Source organism: Plecotus auritus, assembly GCF_963455305.1.
Source record: "Plecotus auritus genome assembly, chromosome: 2".
Classification (NCBI taxonomy): domain Eukaryota; kingdom Metazoa; phylum Chordata; class Mammalia; order Chiroptera; family Vespertilionidae; genus Plecotus; species Plecotus auritus.
The window spans coordinates 93,634,701-93,652,099 of NC_137771.1; the positions used below are offsets into that span (position 1 = coordinate 93,634,701).

Genomic DNA, 17,399 nt, shown 5'->3' on the forward strand with positions numbered 1-17,399 from the left:
AGTGGGATCACCGGATCAAAAGGCAATTCCATTTTTTTATTTTTTGAGGAAACTCCATACTGCTTCCCATAGTGGCTGCATCAGTCTGAATTCCCACCAACAGTGTATTAGGGTTCCCTTTCTCCACATCCTAGCCAGCACTCATTGTTTTTTAATTTATTAATAGTAGCCATTCTAACAGGTGTGCGGTGATACTTCATTGTAGTTTTAATTTGCATCTCTCTGATGATTAGTGACTTTGAGCATTTTTTTATAAGTCTATTGGCTATCTGTATGTCCTCTTTGGAGAAGTGTCTCCTTTGTCAAATATTAATTGACCATAAAAGCGTGGATTGATTTCTCGGCTCTCTGTTCTATTCCATTGGTCTATATGCCTGTCGTTATGCCAGTTTTGATTATAATTACACTGTAGTATAGTTTGGTATCTGGTATTGTGATCCCTCCAACTTTGCTCTTCTTTCTCATTACTGCAACTATTCAGGGTTTGTTTGTTTGTTTTGTTCCATATAAATTTTTGGAATATTTTTTTCTAGATCTCTGAAAGATGCATTGGTATTTTAATAGGAATTGTGTTGAATCTATAGCTTGCTATGGGTAGTATGGACATTTTAATTATGTTGATTCTTCAAATCCATGAACATGGTATGTGCTTCCACTTAACTGTATTTTCCTTAATTTATTTCTTCAGTGTCCTATAGTTTTATGAGTATAGGTCTTCTACCTCCTTTAATAAAATTTATTCCTAGGTTCCTTATTTTGTTGTTGTTGCAAGAGTAAATGAGGTTGTATTCTTAGTTTCTCTTTCTGAGAGTTCATTATTAGTGTATAAGAATGCCATCCAATTCTGAATATTGATTTTTGTATCCCACAATTTTGCTGAATTCATTTATTAGATCTAGTAGTTTTTTTGGTGGAGTCTTTAGGTTTTCTATGTACAATATCATGTCATCTGTGAATAATGACAGTTTTACATCCTCCTTTCCAATTTGGATGCCTTTATTTATTCTTCTTGTCTGTTCACTATGGCTAGAACTTCCAGTACTATGTTGAATAAGAGTGGTGAAAGAGGACATCCGTCTTATATCTGATCTTAAGGAAAATGCTTTTAGTTCTTGCCCATTGAATATGATGTTGGCTGTAGGTTTGTCATATGATCCCACTATACCCACTTTGCTGAGAGTTTTTATCATAAATGGGTGCTGGATTTTGTCAAATGCTTTTTCTGATTCTATTGATATGATCATGATTTTTATCCTTCATTTTGCTTATGTGGTATATCACGTTTATTGATTTTCAAATATTGAACCATCCTTGCATCCCTGGAATAAATCCCACTTGGTTATGATGTATGAATTTTTTAATGTATTGCTGGATCCTATTTGCTAATATTACATTGAGGATTTTAGCATCTATATGCATCAGGAATATTGGCCTGTACTTCTCTTTATTGATCTTTTGTTTGTTTGTTTTTTTAGTTTTTATGTCATTTATTTCCACTCTGATCTTTATTATTCCCTTCCTTTTACTTACTCTGGGATTTTCTTGTTGTTTTCTTTCTATTCTTTTAGTTGTAGGATTTAGGTAGTTTATTAGAGATTTTGCTTATTTTTTTTTAAGTAGGCCTATGATGCCATGAACTTTCTTCTCAGGACTGCTTTCACTGTGCCCCATAGATCTTGGGTTGTTGTGTGTTCCTTTTCGTTTATCTCCTCCAGGTAATTTCTTATTTCTTCCTTGATCTCATACATTTTCATTTTCTAATAACATGTTATTATCCTTCATGTGTTTGAATATCTTTGAGCTTTTTATCGTGGTTGATTTTTTTTTTTACAATATTACCCAACCTAACACTATTCACTCACAGCTGCTTCAGAAATAAGAGTGACAGATGAGCGCTCTAGTGCAACTGAGAAACAGGTTGGAATACACAAGGGTAGAATGAATGTGAGACAATCTGCATGAACACTGACTGACTGAGAAACGGATAACTGCTAGCAGGATAGACTGGGTCAGGGGAGATTGGATGCAGGGGAAAGTTTACAAACCAATATTCAAGGATACACACCATTTTTGGGGTGTGGGGAAGAGATGCCAATAAACTTGGCTGCAACACACACAACATCTTCACATACTCAGTGAAGTTACATGATTTTGAATGTCATCCATGCTGTCACAGCAACCATCAGATTGTACAATGGATATGCTGGGCCACAATACAAATGGGATACACAGCTGGCTGCTACCCAATGTGTATGAGTAAACGTTAGGCTAACTGGAGACAAATGTAGGGGGAATGGGCAATTTGAGAGGAACTTTGGAGCGGGCACATGTGGTGGAAGAAGAACAATGGCCCTGGGAAGATACAGTACTACAGCAGCTGAAACCAGGCCTTCTGTGAACAGGGAGGCAGGCAGGCAGGCAGGCAGGACCGTCCCATCTATTCTAGGGAGTGTCCAAAGGAAACCACACACAACAGGACCTTGCAATCCCACATTGACAGTACCTACAGCACATTCAGTGTCAGCTGACTCTGTGAAACAACACTGCGACTAGGCAGGTAACACACTGACTAAGACCTTTGGTGCAGATGGGTCAGGAGAGTGTGGCATTTCCGGACCGTGGAGCAATAAAATGGACACAGTACAAGAAGGACAAGCACACAGTCTACAGACTGTACACAAAGAACAGCCAGCAATATCTCATGCAGGGAGACGAAACAGGAGAATGGGACAGAAACGCTAGAAGCAGACTAGTCCAGGGATGCAGGATGGCAGTCTCACACGATGCATTTCTATCTTCTCTTCTTAAAAACACCAGCCAGCCAGCATGCTTACAGGCCACCCAAAACAGTGTGAGCTCATGTGAACATTAATGACATCTGAAAGGACACTATTCACTCAAAAACAAGACTATGCTCAGATACTGAGGGAGGCAGTTCAAGCCCCCAACCACACACACACAAGCACCAGGGCTTCATGGGGATTGGCACACAGATTCACAGCTTCCACAAACGCAGGCTTTTCAAGGAAGCATCACCATGACATGAGGCTGTAGCCTCACATACACATTCCAAACGTAGTTCAATACTGGGTAGTTCAGTACAGGGGGAAAACTGGAAAGCATGGGTCCCTCCATGCCAACAGCAACATCGGTGTTGAGGACGTACACACCGGGAAGGGCAGACACCTGTGCACTAGATGAAGACATCCACCGACACCCACACTGAGTGACTACATAGGGCAGACCCAAGGAAGGCACACCTGACATAGATGGCCAAACAGGGAATTCCAGGTTCACTGACTTTGCACACACATGAGCTGGGTCATCGGCTTTGGGCCTCACACCTGAAAACCCATGCTTTTGGCAGCTGTACTCTCCAGGGTACCTTCACTTCACACACTGTCTCCCTCACTTCACCATGAGGGAAGTCATCAGAGCACGTTCAGAAAATGAGGTCCAAGCTCCACAAGTCATGCACACACTCCTTGCTCTTCTCTATTACCACATGAAAGGTTCCCAGAAGTCCTTTGCTGGCAGGTGTCTATGACCTCTCGGCTGCAGCAGCGTGAGAAGTTAGCCGTGTCCCAGCCAATAATTTCACAAGGCTGGCTCTTCAAAACTCATGTTTGGTCTTACAATCAGGCCCTCCGCTTGCATGGATGCACTTCACCTTATCCCACCTCATTGCTCTCCTGATGTGTGGACTGAGGACTCTGCGTCCTGGCCCAGCTTCTCATCTCAGGTCTCAGTTGCTGTTGTCGACAATTGGCAGGAAGCAGAATCTCAATGAATTGATGGAAAATGGAGGTTTGGCACCAAGTTCTATAAATTACCAATGAAGGAGTAGATATAAGTGGGTTACATGAAATCCATTGGTGATAGATTAGGGAGGTAGGAGAAAGCAAAAAGGGGAAACCTCTGGGATCAGGTAAAAAGTAAAATGATAGACACATGCTCTTTTTCTGTTGTGGTTGATTTCTATGCCATTGTGATATGAGTAAATGCTTGATATGATTTCAATTTTCTTCAATTTGTTAAGTCTTATTTTGTGTCCTAATTTGTGGTCTATCTTTTATAATATTCCATGTGCACTTGAGAAGAATGTGTATTCTGCTGCTTTGGGAAGAAATGTTCTATAAATACCAATTAAATAATCTGATCTAGTGTGTTGTTAAAGGTTGCTGTTTCCTTATTGATTTTTTTCCCTTGCAAAGCTATCCATTGATGGCAGTGGGGTGTTAAAATCCCCTACTATGACTACATTGCTGTTGATCTCTCTCATAATGTCCACCAAGAGATTTTTACATATTTAGGTGCCTTATATTGGGTGCATATATCTTAAACATGGTATATTCTCTTATTGGAATGATCCCTTTAGAATTATGTAGTGAGCTTCTTTGCCTTCTGTTATGACCATTGTTTTGAAGTCTATTTTGTCAGATATAAGTATTGCTACCTCCACTTTTGTTTTGTTTCCATTTGCATGGAAAACTTTTTTATCCCTTCACTTTCATCCTATGTGAGTCTTTTGTTCTGAGATGGGTCTTTTGTAGACAGCATATATATTTGTCATATTTTATTATCCATTCATCTACCTATATCTTTTGATTGGAGCATTTAATCCATTTACATGTAAGGTTATTATTGATAGGTCTTTATTATTGCAATGTATTTTCTTTATGCCTGTGTTCCTCTCTGTCTGTCTGTCTCTCTCTCTTCCTCTTTCTTTATTCTTATTTTTATAGCAGTCACTTTAGCAATTATTGCAATGATGCTTTGGTGTTAATGAACTTATTTATTCTTCTTTTGTCTGGGAAGCACTTTATTTTGCCTTATATTTTAAATGATAGCCTTGTTGGATAGAGCAGTCTTGGTTGCAGGTTCTTGCTTTTAATTACTTTGAATACTTCATGCCAATCCCTTCTGGCCTGAAGTGTTTCTGTTGAGAAATCAGGTGACAGCCTTATGGAAACTCCCTTGTAAGTAAGTGACTGTTTTTCTCTTGCTGCCTTTAAGATTCTTTCTTTGTCTTTAATCTTGACCATTTTCATTATGATGTGTCTTGGTGTGGATTTCTTTGGGTTTAGGACTCTTTGTGCTTCCTGAACTTGTGTGACTTTTTCTTTCACCAGGCTAGGGAATTTATTTGTCATTTCTTCAAACAGGTTCTCTATCTCTTGCTTGTTTTCTTCTCTTTCTGGAACCCCTATGATGCAGATATTGTTGTGTTTCATATTGTCCTTAAACTATCCTCCTGTTTGTTTTTAATTTTTTAATTGATTTTAGAGAAAGAGGAAGGAACAGGGATAGAGAGCTAGAAACATTAATGAGAGAGAAACATAGATAGGCTGTCTCCTGCATACCCCATACTGGGGATTGAGCCTGCAACCTGGGCATGTGCCCTGACTGGGAATCAACCCCAGCCCTAACCCTAACCCTCCCATGAACACACAAGTTTAGTAGACATAGATACAAACAGTGAACAGAGTGGTAACTATACACAGGCAGCTCAAGGCCCGTTACAAATAACATCTATCAGCTACTTTTAGCTTAGAGCTAGGGGGAAGATCTGTGGTTGGACTGAGGCTCCCTGAGGTCTGCTTCCACCTATAAGCTAGCCCATCACACCCTGAGTCTTCCTCCTGGGCCTTCCAAAGAGTCTTTAGGATAAACTCAGGCTAGCCTAGCTCTGCCCAGTGGGCCCCCTGCTTAGAGATTACATAGTCAGGAACTCAATGAGGGGAAATTAGTCTCTGCTTAAGAGCCAAACTCCTCAGTCTCTACCAGAGACTCTAACTCTACTTCTTCTTCAGGAGACTTGCTGTAGGTTCAGGTTGGTTACAGCCTGCAGTCTCCTCTGCAGGAGCAGGTTCAGCTGCCTTGGGCTCAAGGGGATAGATCAAAAGAGTCTCTGATTCAGAATGTTGCCTGCCCAACCCGCAGGAGGGGTAAACACTTCCTCCTGGTTCCAGACAAAGACTCTGAGGGTCTCATACTTTGAATGTCCTGGTCTGAGTTCCTCTCTAATCTTGCACAGAACTGTATCCAGTGGAGGTGTTCAGGACTTCACAGAGCTGAACCAAACAGTCTCCTGTTGGGGATGGTGTTTACAGCCTGCAGGGGGTGGGGACTGGTTCTACTTCTCCTTCCAGAGGCTGCCTGGCTGAACTCACAGAAAGCTCAGAATAGCCTTCCTGCGGTACAGCCACAGAGTTCAGCACTTGCCCATCTGTCTCCCCAACAGAAGCCTTCTGGGGGACAGAATCCAAAAATCCCAGCTCTGAGTGGTACCAGTGCTCTCTTGCCACCAAACCAAGCAGGAGAGGGTAGAAAATCAGCCCCTTACAGGACTCTGATCTCTCTCCTCAGCTGGTCTCCGCAAAGTGGGGACCAAAATTTCCTGCCCCACCTGGGCTCCGAACTCTTCAGGGTAGTCCAAAAATTCCAGACCTGTGTCACTGCTTCATGCCACCAACCCAGCTGGACAGGGCAGGCTGGGCAGCTCGACAGGTGGGGGGAGGGGTTCCGACCTTGTGCTCCAGGTAGGACAGACCTTTCTCCTTTCCCCAAGCCAAACAGTTTAATCACTAACTAGGGCTCTGCACATTGACTTTCAAGAAAGTAGAGGGTCCCTCAATGTCACTGCTAGGTGTGCCTGCAGACCATTCCCCTAAGCCCAAACATGGCAGTGCAGCCTCTCCAGCAATCAGAGCCCAGAGCAAACTTATTAAGCTGGGACTGCTAACATCAGGAGTGCTCCTTCACTGGGAAGGTGCGATCCAAGTCTCTCAGGCAGACAGAATCCCCCTGGTTCCCTCTGCCCGATGCTAAGCGGGCTCTCCTTCCAGTCTCTGCTGTTCTGGGTTTGGGATCCCTGCAAGGGGTTGAGACCCTACACTCCCAGGGGGCGGGAGTTTTGCAGCCATGATATCCGCCAGCCTCTTAACCATCGCACCTGCTCAAGGGGGGCTCTTTCTTTCCTCGACTACGCTCCTCTGACCAGTCTCTATGTGGATTCTTCAGTGCTCCTTACATATAACATTTCTGATCAACTACACTTCAGTTGGTTTTTCAAGTAGATTGCTCTGTAGTTGAGAAGTAAATCCGGCCTGTGGCTGGGAGCACCTGCACACAGGCTGCGGCTGCTCTGCTGCCATCTTCGATTTGGGTTTGGTGCTCAATAATTGCCTGTAGCACAAACCCAGCCCCTTCTTTACTACTCAAGTGGTCATGCTCAGAAATAAAAATAAAATAGGTGTAGTAAGTCTTCTTTGCTGTTGTGACCACAGACACCATATAAAAATGAGAGTAATAATAATTTGTTCAGTTCATGACATGGCCTTCAAATATATTATTATTTAATTCTCACCTTTTATAATTGCCATTTTACATATGGAAAATAGACTGAGTGTTTCATTAGTGTCCCTAATCATGACTGCTGGCCCAAACAGACTTGGGTTCAAATAATTGTTCGGCAACTTGAGAGCTATGTAACCTGGAGCCAGTTACTAAGTTCTCTGAGTCCCAGTGTCCCCAGATATAAAATGGATATAACTTTTAAAGCCAAAAGAGAGTGTTAGTACAATATCTGACACATTGCAGGGTCCAGACAATAAAATAAAAATTCCTCTAGTTTTATAATCAGTGGAAGTTAATTCAAAGGAATTGCTTATGCTGGTGAGAGAACAACTAAGAAGTCCAACAGGTGACACAGTGAAGCAACCCGGAAATAAGCAACAGAAAAAAACTGCCACCACACCTGGAACGGGAGGCACATGGAGGAGGAGGTCCCACCAAAACCCAGAAGCCAGCTAAGAGCTGGAGCCATAGCAGGGGAGTGCCGAGGAGACTTGGGTTCTCAGGAAGCAGAGAGAGAAGAGGACTCACCTTGGTGTCTCCCCCCCACCCCCTGCCTCCAAAGCCTCTCACTGGCTAAATTAAGTAAAAGCCAGAGGGTAAAGGAGCCTGGGAATGGCGCTTCTTGTGGAACCAAAAAGAGGGCTCTCAACCAGGCAGTCAGTTGGCACAGTAGATAAACACAGACAGTAGTTACCAGTCCGCAGTGTACAATCTGGAACTCAAGTTAAAATTCTCTAACTCCTGTTCCTCCTTTTCCCTAGGAATTGGATCAGTACTATGAACAAATTCACAATGTAGTGTTATGTTTATAACCAAGTTTGTCTAAATAGTAGAGATTTTACATTAATTATTTTTTTCTTAAAGACTAAAGATATTCTGTCTTCTCTCAAATGAGGTTACACTCACATGTGGTTAAGGGAATTTCCAGAACACCAGCTTCATTGAGTAAATCCGCATAGTGGTTAACCACATCAGTCCCTAATTTTTGGAGCAAACTCTTCAAAACAGCATGCTCATACAGGCTTTCAGCTTACTAGTAGTCATGACTCCTAAGGTTAGAAGAGATTGCTTTTTCTCATGGCTGTATGCCCGACATCTAAAATGGTGCCTGGCAGCTAGTCGGCACTCACAGCCTCTTTAGTGAAGAATGAACCAAACCTGAGGTTATCTTTGGCTCAGCTCCTCTCACTCAGAGCCAGCATCTCATTTCTGACCCAGCTCCCTGCTTCTACCCTGTACGCCTCCACTTACCACCCACCAGAGCCAATCATTATCCCTCTGGGGGCACTGTCAAGTCTGGCCTGAAAAACTTCAGCAGCCTCTGACTGGTTTCCTGACTCTGCTCTTGCCCCCTCCTGATCATTCTCCATCCCGCAGCCAGAGTGATCTTCTGAAGTAAGTGCACATCTCATAGGCCACTTAGAGCGTCTCAGTGGCTCCTGCCCCATTTCCAGCCCCTCCTGGGATGCAGCCAAAACACCTCTGCACAGCATCAAAGGTCCCTTGGGCTTTCCTGTCCAAGTCAGCTGCTTCTCTTGCCACAGGTGTCCTGAGGGTCTCCTGGCTCCCTTAGGCTCCAGGCTTGCATTATTCCCTCTGTTGGGAAGGCTCCTCCCCACCTTGTCCACCTTTAAGATCATATCTTAAAGCCACATTCTCTGAGGGTCTTTCCGACTTTTGTAGGCAGTTTCTGGGTTTCTACTACACCCACCAGTTGTGACAATTTATGTTTCAGAAGCCCCCACCACACCTTGCTCCTCAGGCCAATAATCCCAGCTATATAGCCTGACGTACTGTGGGCACGTTTCAAATGTGAGCCAAATTTGTCAGAGGAGCGCTACAGTTTTATTTCACAGATGAAGAAACTCTCTTATCTCAGTGCTGTTGAAATTTTTATCTCCTGTCCTTTCCTTCCTCTCCATGCTGTTGGCAGCCACATCTCCTCATACCCAGATTATGGCCTTGGTTGGCCATCGAAGGCATGTGCTTTTCATGAGGATGGTCAGCATCAGGTGATCACTTTATTATTTTTTCTGAATCATTCAAAGAGTCTAGCACAGTGCTGGTTTCATATAAATTCCACAAAATTATACCCTACTCCAAAAAGGTTTTAAGAGAATGAGGAAGTCTTTGCCAATTCGGCTTAGTGGATAGAGCATCGGCCCATGGCCTGAAGGGTCCTGGGTCCCATTCCAGTCAAGGGCACATATCTTAGTTGCAGTCTCAATTCCCAGCCCTGGTTGGGGCGTGTGTGGGAGGTAACCAATCGATGTGTCTCTTTCACATCGATGTTTCTCTCTATGTGTCCCTCCCCCTCCCTTCCACTCTCTCTAAAAATCCATGGAAAAATATCCTCGGGTGAGGATTAAGAAAAAAACAAAACAAAACAAAACAAAAAAACAGAAAACCCAGAAATTGACCCAAGCCATTATGCTCAATTAATATTTGACAAAGGAGGCAAGAGCATACAATGGAGTCAAGACAGTCTCTTCAATAAATGGTATTGAAAAAATTGGACAGATACATGCAAAAAAAAATGAGGTAGGATTGAAAGAAAAGTGAAATAAAATCAAGGTAGGTAAGTCACCTTAAAAATATTTACTTTCAATTTACCAACTACCAGGTATTTATTAAACACCTACTATGTTCCAAGCATCATGCAAGCCACTGGATATACCAAGTTAAAACTCAGTCCCTTCCTCAAGAAGCTTCCTCTTCCTTCCCCAGTTTGCTGGAGCCACAGAATAAGAGCACCAGGCAGCTTTCTTCCTTTAGGAAACATCATTTATGTTTACCCATATATCCATGTATCTATGTCTATACATCTACATCTATACAAAATAAGGGGTGAAATAGAAAGAGCGGGTTCCTGGAGGTCCTTACTAAATTACTTGCTTACCATTTTTGTTTCTCTCCTCTTTGTTGCTGTCATCTGAGATTTCTGTGCCTTTTTGATTGTTTCTTTTTTATATATATATATATTTTTGGTGTTGTTGGTCTTTGTCGTTAGTAACCTGATGTTTCTAAAAACTATTCAGGGACTTCTTCCATCCTGGTCTCTGCATCTGCATTCCTTCCTGGGGCTGGTGAAACAAGGTTGTTTCCCTTCACAAGGCACTGCCTCATGCTTCCAGCTCTGCCCAATGCATCACGCTGTCACAGAAACCCTTCCAGGGCCCATTTGGAAATAGATTGATTACTTTGAACATGAATGGTGCGTCTTGGGAAAAAAAACAAATGAATCAAATGGAAAAATGAATGAACATCATGAAATTTACCTTACCAGCTGGAAACATGGCATATTCATGAGTTCCTTGGAGACATTCCTTTTATAAGAATTCACTATTAAAGAAAGTCTGCAGTTAGGTGGAGTCAGAGTTCAGCTTAAAAGTATTTATATCTAAATGGAAAACACCCCCTGAAAGAAAAATTCGAGAACTAGAATTTTTTATTTCTTGTGAAGGGCAGTTGGAGTGATGGTGGGCTTGCTGCAGGTATCTCCTCTCAGGCCTTCTAAAGTCTCTGTGATATGTTTAATGGGACTGGACATCCGCAAAAGGTTCTGTTCAGTCCCATTGACATTTATTGGGCACCCATTCGGTGTAAGGCATTGTGACATCCTGTGGGGCTATAAGGATAATATCTTTAATTCAATTCAATGAGAAAAATAGATGTCTAAGTAAATAAAGGGAAAGGTTTTGTTTGGGGTTTTCTGGTGATTAATTAAGACTTGCACAACCAGAAGTGTTACTATCACTAAGTATAGTAGGGGGACCACAGATCATAACCACTTGATTTACAGTTGAGATGCCCATGAGATGAGGAAAATTGGGGTGCCCTGATGTAGGAGCTTCTTCATGTTAGAGCATCAGGAGAAAGTGACTGACAGGTGTGTGTCTGTCAGCTGCTGGGACCTACTTCTCCATGTTGAATATGTCCTTCTAGGTTCCAGACATGAGCGAGGGGAAGTCCGAATCATTCCATTAGCAACAATATTCAGCAGTACTGACCATCCTATATTCTAATTAGTAGCCATCCTGGGAACCTAATCACCACATAGGATGTTGTGTTTTTAATGTGAAAATATTGCAAAGCCATCAACTGAATAAAAAATTAATTTGTAAAATGCAACAGATTCCTCTGTGGGTTACTACCTATGTAGAGCTTTGACTGCAGTGGGTTCTCAGGTATGAAATGAAAGTTTGAGAATGGATTTTCCCCAAAGTCACATAGAGCTGAGTCTGAGCTGGAGATAGATTTCTCCTACCAACTTGGAGGAAATGTGAAGAAGCCCATTGAGCCAAGGTTGGTTTAGAATCATGACCCACAGGTTGAGAACCGCTAGCAGGGTCACCTAAGACCATTGGAAAACACAGATATTTACATTATGATTTGTAACAGTAGCAAAATTACAGTTATGAAGTAGCAACGAAAATAATTTTATGGTTGGGGTCACCCCAACATGAAGAATTGTATTAAAGGGTCTCGGCATTAGAAAGGTTGAGAACCACTGGTTTAGAATAAAATCTTAAAGGAATGAAATATTTTCACCATCTTTTGTCTGATTCCAGGCTGGGGAGGGGGGCGGGGCAGAAAGGGGGGTTAAGGAGCTAAAGTAGTTGCATATCTCTGTATTCATACATTTATGTGTAAGGAGAGAGTGCGATTAAAGAAATCATGAGGGTATTCCAATATAGGCATATGATCCAGCCAGATTTTGCCTTACAAATAAATACTAGTAGTATTTCTGTGGCCTCAAAAATAATTTACAGATTAAAACCAGCATTTAAACTAAAAGTGTATGTTAATTTCTAGATCACTTGAGAAAATGACACCAATTTTAGATAAGTATGAAAAAAAGGCAATTGCTAATTATATTTTTTCTTGTTTAGTAGTCTATATTATTAAAAAAATTAAATTGGGATCTTTTAGAGATATTAAATTTCCTGCTTCTATTTTTCTTGCTCAGATTTTTTAAACACCAAAATTACATAATTTGGGGTTGGAGAAAACAAAACCTCTCTCTAGGCATTATACACCTCAGCAAATGTGTGCACATGCTCACCTGAGTACAGTAGGCTTCGCCCAAGCTGGTTCAGGACAGTTGATAGGCAGTCATGGATGTTGATAGATGGGTGTTCCAGAGTGCAGCCCGATTGTGGTTTCTTAAACATGCTACGTCCTGGGGGTGAGAGGGCTCTTTAGTGAAATGAAATACTACTCTGTCACTGTTTCCTTACTCACAATTCAATCATGGCAAATCCTTCCCCAGTGCTGCCACTGAAATCATTACATTCAGAATTAAACATGGTGTAATAGAGCAGGCGACATTACCCTGAGGTGCTATTGACATGTCAGGTCTCACATCAATAATCAGGTTTCCCATCCGGTAAATATGAAAAGGCCTGCAGATGTGGATTCTTTTTTCTCCCTTTGGAATGAGTGTAATCACCGCCTGTTACTGATTCGCTTCCATATGCCGGTCTGGTGCCACGTGGCTTGACCTGTCATCGGTGCTGCTCCCCCTTCTCCCTCCAGTCACTGACATCACTCTAGAAACCTTCCCAGCTCAGCTCCCTTGGAGCCCTGAGACCCTCTGTGCAGGGTCTGCTTTCTTGCCACCGGTCCGTAAGCCCTTGGATCCAAACTTCTTTCTGACGTACACATCTACTACCCACCATCGTGCATCTCCTCACTCTCCTCTTGCCTCATACCCCTTCAGATTTTCCCACTTTCTTTTCCTCTTGGCTTCCTTCATCTTCCGAATCCCTCCAGCACCCTCCCCCTCACCTTTGTGGAAGTAGCTTGATGCTGAGGAAGGAGAACAGCTTTCACCATCTTTTGTCTGATTCCAGGCTGGGGGGGGAGGGGCAGAAAGGGGGGTTAAGGAGCTAAAGTAGTTGCATTTCTCTGTATTCATACATTTCGTTCAAGTCCTGCCTCCACTCTCCCTGTTACATGATGTCCTGCATGTGACAACCTCATGGAGCCTCAGTTTCCCACCTGTGAAAATTCCCACACAGGGTTGCCGTAGGGACCCAGGGAAACAAATCTTTATTCCTGTCCTTTTATTTCCATCTCCATGTGAAAGGCCTTGACAGCTTTTACACTAATTAAATTGAATATTTTAGCTATGTATAGTGGAACAAGACTGAGGAATTTAACTCACAGGCTTTAAGGAAACTAAATGTTGACCTAATAATAGTGCAGATGTTTGTTGTTGGTTTAATAACAAATTTTTCTTTGGAAGGAAAAACTAGGTGATAGTATTTTCTTCTGAGTCTTAGCCTTCTGTGTCTATAATAAATCATCCCAGTAAACTGTAAAATTCTCTAAGGCAAAGTGGGCAAAGTTTTATGGTAAGGGCTACATACTAAATATACTAAATACAAATATGCATTGCAGCCCATATGGTCTCTGTGACAGCTACTCAATTCTGCTGCTGTAGCACAATAATACACAAATGAACGAGCTGGCTATGTCCCAATAAAATTTTATTCACACAAATAGGTGACAAGCTACTTTTGGCCCCTGGACTCTGGTTAGCCAGCTCCTGCTCTGGGGTATGAATAGAGATTACAGTGACCATAAATGATTAATGAAGTCAGAAATTATGAGTGAGGTACAGGTCTCGGGTGATTCTTTTGTGATAATTCTGGAATCATTAAGGCTTTTTGGTTAATAATGAACATCATCGTGTGTGTGTGTGTGTGTGTGTGTGTACATGTGTGTGTACGTGTGTGTGGCCTGTATAAGTTCTCCTGACAGAAATATTAGTCAGCTCCAGATTTTGGGATGTAGAGTAAACAGGCCTTTGAAAGCAGATTTGGGTTCTATAGATTTGTTGGAAGTTGGTGAACTCATCCTGGCTTCCTGGAACTCCTGGAGCAGAGGAATCAGAAAGCCAGAGAGAACAGGAATAGCAGTGATAACAGCCATTCATTGAGCTGCCCTTCTCATCACAAACTATGACCACGATTCTCCACATTTTAAGTGAAGGTTCAATTGAGAGAGGACAAGTGCTTAGCCCACACCCACACTTAGGTCAGAGGCTGCTTTTCCCGTGGCCACAACAGTCCCCTCAACAAAAGTGACTGCCTTTCCCTGGGACACCCACCTTTCTCCAGATTTAAAACCAGAGCAGGTAAAGTGGTCTCTTCTTCCTTCTATTTTTACTTTCCTGGAGCTGTTTCAAATACCAAACAATAAATATATCCTGAGTCACCCCATACTGTGTGCCAGGCATAAAGCTTCCATTATATTATACTAAAGGCCCAGTGTATGAAATTCATGTACTGGAGGGGGAGTCCTTCAACCCAGCCTGCACCCTCTCCAATCTGGGACCCCTCAGGAGATGTCCGACTGCCCTGCCTGCCTGATTGTAGGACATCCCTCTCACAATCTGGGACTGCTGGCTCCCAAGCGCTCGCCTGCCTGCCTGCCTGATTGCTCCTAACCGCTTCTGCCTGCCAGCCTGCCTGCCTGATTGCTCCTAACCGCTTCTGCCTGCCAGCCTGCCTGCCTGATTGCTCCTAACCGCTTCTGCCTGCCAGCCTGGTCACCCCCTAACCACTCCCCTACCAGCCTGATTGACACCTAACTGCTCCCTTGTCGGTCCGATTGCCCCCAACTGCCCTCCCCTGCCAGCTTGGTTGCCCCCAATGGCCTTCTCCTGCTAGCCTGGTTGCCCCTAACTGCCCTCCCCTGCAGGCCTGTTCCCCCCCAACTGCCCTCCCTGAAGGCCTGGTTGCCCCCAACTGCCCTTCCCTGCAGGCCTGGTCCCCCCCCACAACTGCCCACCCCCTGCTGGCCATCTTGTGACCACATGGGAACGGCCATCTTGTGTGAGGACCTGATGGTCAATTTGCATATTACCTCTTTATTATATAGGATTTTATTTTTTAAATATATATATTTTTTATTTCAGAGAGGAAGGGAGAGGGGGAGAGAGATAGAAACATCAATGATGGGAGAGAATTATCGATTGGCTGCCTCCTGCATGCCCCACACTGGGTATGGAGCCCACAACCCGGGCATGTGCCCTGACCAGGAATCAAACCCAGGACCCTTCAGTCAGCAGGCCAATGCTCCATCCACTGAACCATGCCAGTCAGGCCTTCCATTATATTTTAAATTTTTTTTCTTTCCATTTCCAGAACTAAACTGCAAAGAGACAAGAAAATGAAAGCTCAGACAATTAAGAAATCTGCCTAAAGCATCACCAATAACTAACAGTGAAGTGATAACTTGAACATAGTTCTCACCAACTGCAAAGCATTCTCTATGCATACAACTGCTGTGGAGCAATGGCTAACATCACAGGCTCTCAAGCCATACTGACTGGGTTCAAATCTCAATTCCACTACTTACTAGCTGCATCACTTTGAACAACCCTGTGTCTTAGTTTTCTATTTTATTAAACTAGAATGATACTGATCCCCCCACATACACAGTTTGTCGTAAGTAATGAAGCAGTAACGGGCACATAATAAACAGCCCGGGGACTGGCTCTTTCTATGATCACAGGAGTCTCTCATTCACTGCTGTGTCCCTAGCACTTAGAATAACTCCTAGCACATACTAGTAGTAGGCAATATTGTTGTATAAATGAAAAATGTTCAAACAAACTAGTCTTTGAATTAGGTCATGTCTGGGTGCAAAGCCAACTTTTTTTTGTATTGTGTGAATTTGATAGGTCAAATTTAATATGAGTCTTTGAAATCATAATTTGAAATGTAGTAATGGAAACTAGTAATTGTCTTAGTTATTTCAATGCTCCCAACAAAAGTGGATGTTAGTACAAAGGTGATGCTGAGGATGATAGTACACAGCACACGGCACATTCACATATATTCTAGTTTTTTGCTATTCCCGAAGGAATGTCCTTATGTAATTCATTCTAAAATTTCCTTCATCCTTTTTTAAAAAAAAAATCTAAGTCTGTCATTATCACATAGATTTTATCTCTGAAAGTTTATTTGTACTAAACTTGTGTCCTGTTTAATACTGTGTATTTTAAAACCAAGCTAGTATTTCGTGACAACACTGCTGGGAGCTGCTGTAATAAATGAATTATGGTCCTATTCAGACCAAAGATTGCCTTTGATGCCTGCACTTCAACAATGATGGGGATCCAGAGGGCAACAGTGCCTCCTGAGGGAAGGGGGCCCTCAGCCCCCAGTGGACCATACACAGAGAGGAGAAACATGGGGACGAAAGTGCATTTGGAACAATCAGCTTTTTCAGGTAGAATTTCATGCAGGCTTCTCAGAAGCTGAGACCTGTAGCCCCAAGAACATCATCTAGACACTGTCGCTTCTTGGCAGAAAACCATTTTTAAAGCTTTATCAGATTTATAATAACATTCATTCTGAGTGTTGATTAACTGATATCTCTAACACAGCAAAGCACTGGGGTTCTCATCTTTCTCCCTGTCTTACACTGTGTAAATTATTTTCATTAAGATTAAGCATCCACTAGAGTAACTTATGCAACCACTGCCTCAGAAGGCTCTATCCCAACAGTACATGGACCAAAGAATACTTTAAAGACCTCAGCAATTGCAGATGCTAATACGAAGCATCATTTTTGTTTGTTTTAATGTAGTATCCTCTACATTATTTGTTTAAAACAACTAAAGTGAATACGTTTTGCTCTTGAAGTTTCTTCTGTTTACAATCAAAATGATGTACACACTTAGTCTGATATGTATTTTCTTCAAGTAAAGAAAAATCAAATATGGAATATATTTTGGAAATAAGTAATAACTGAAAATTTTGCCTCAGTTTAAATTATTGATGCATTTGATTACCTTATGAACTAAACTGTAAATTAAACTGTAAGTTAAAGAATGTTGAATTTCTACATACAATGAAACTTTGATTTTTCAGAAGCCCATTGGTAAAATATAGTTATGAGATTAACATATGAAATAAGAATTTGGTCCTACATGGAGTAATAAAGAGAAATAAGATTTACCCTGAGATAGTTTATATGTAAAGTATGATGAGTCTGGAAACATGGTAAAATATAACAACATT

The 17,399-nt window shown here is 42.2% G+C and overlaps 1 protein-coding gene across 1 annotated transcript in view; it reads left to right on the forward strand.

Moving 5' to 3' along the window:
* F13A1 (coagulation factor XIII A chain) overlaps nucleotides 1–17,399 on the forward strand; it is a 209,464-nt gene that overhangs the window by 64,997 nt on the left and 127,068 nt on the right. The gene's annotated exons all lie outside the window — the stretch shown is intronic.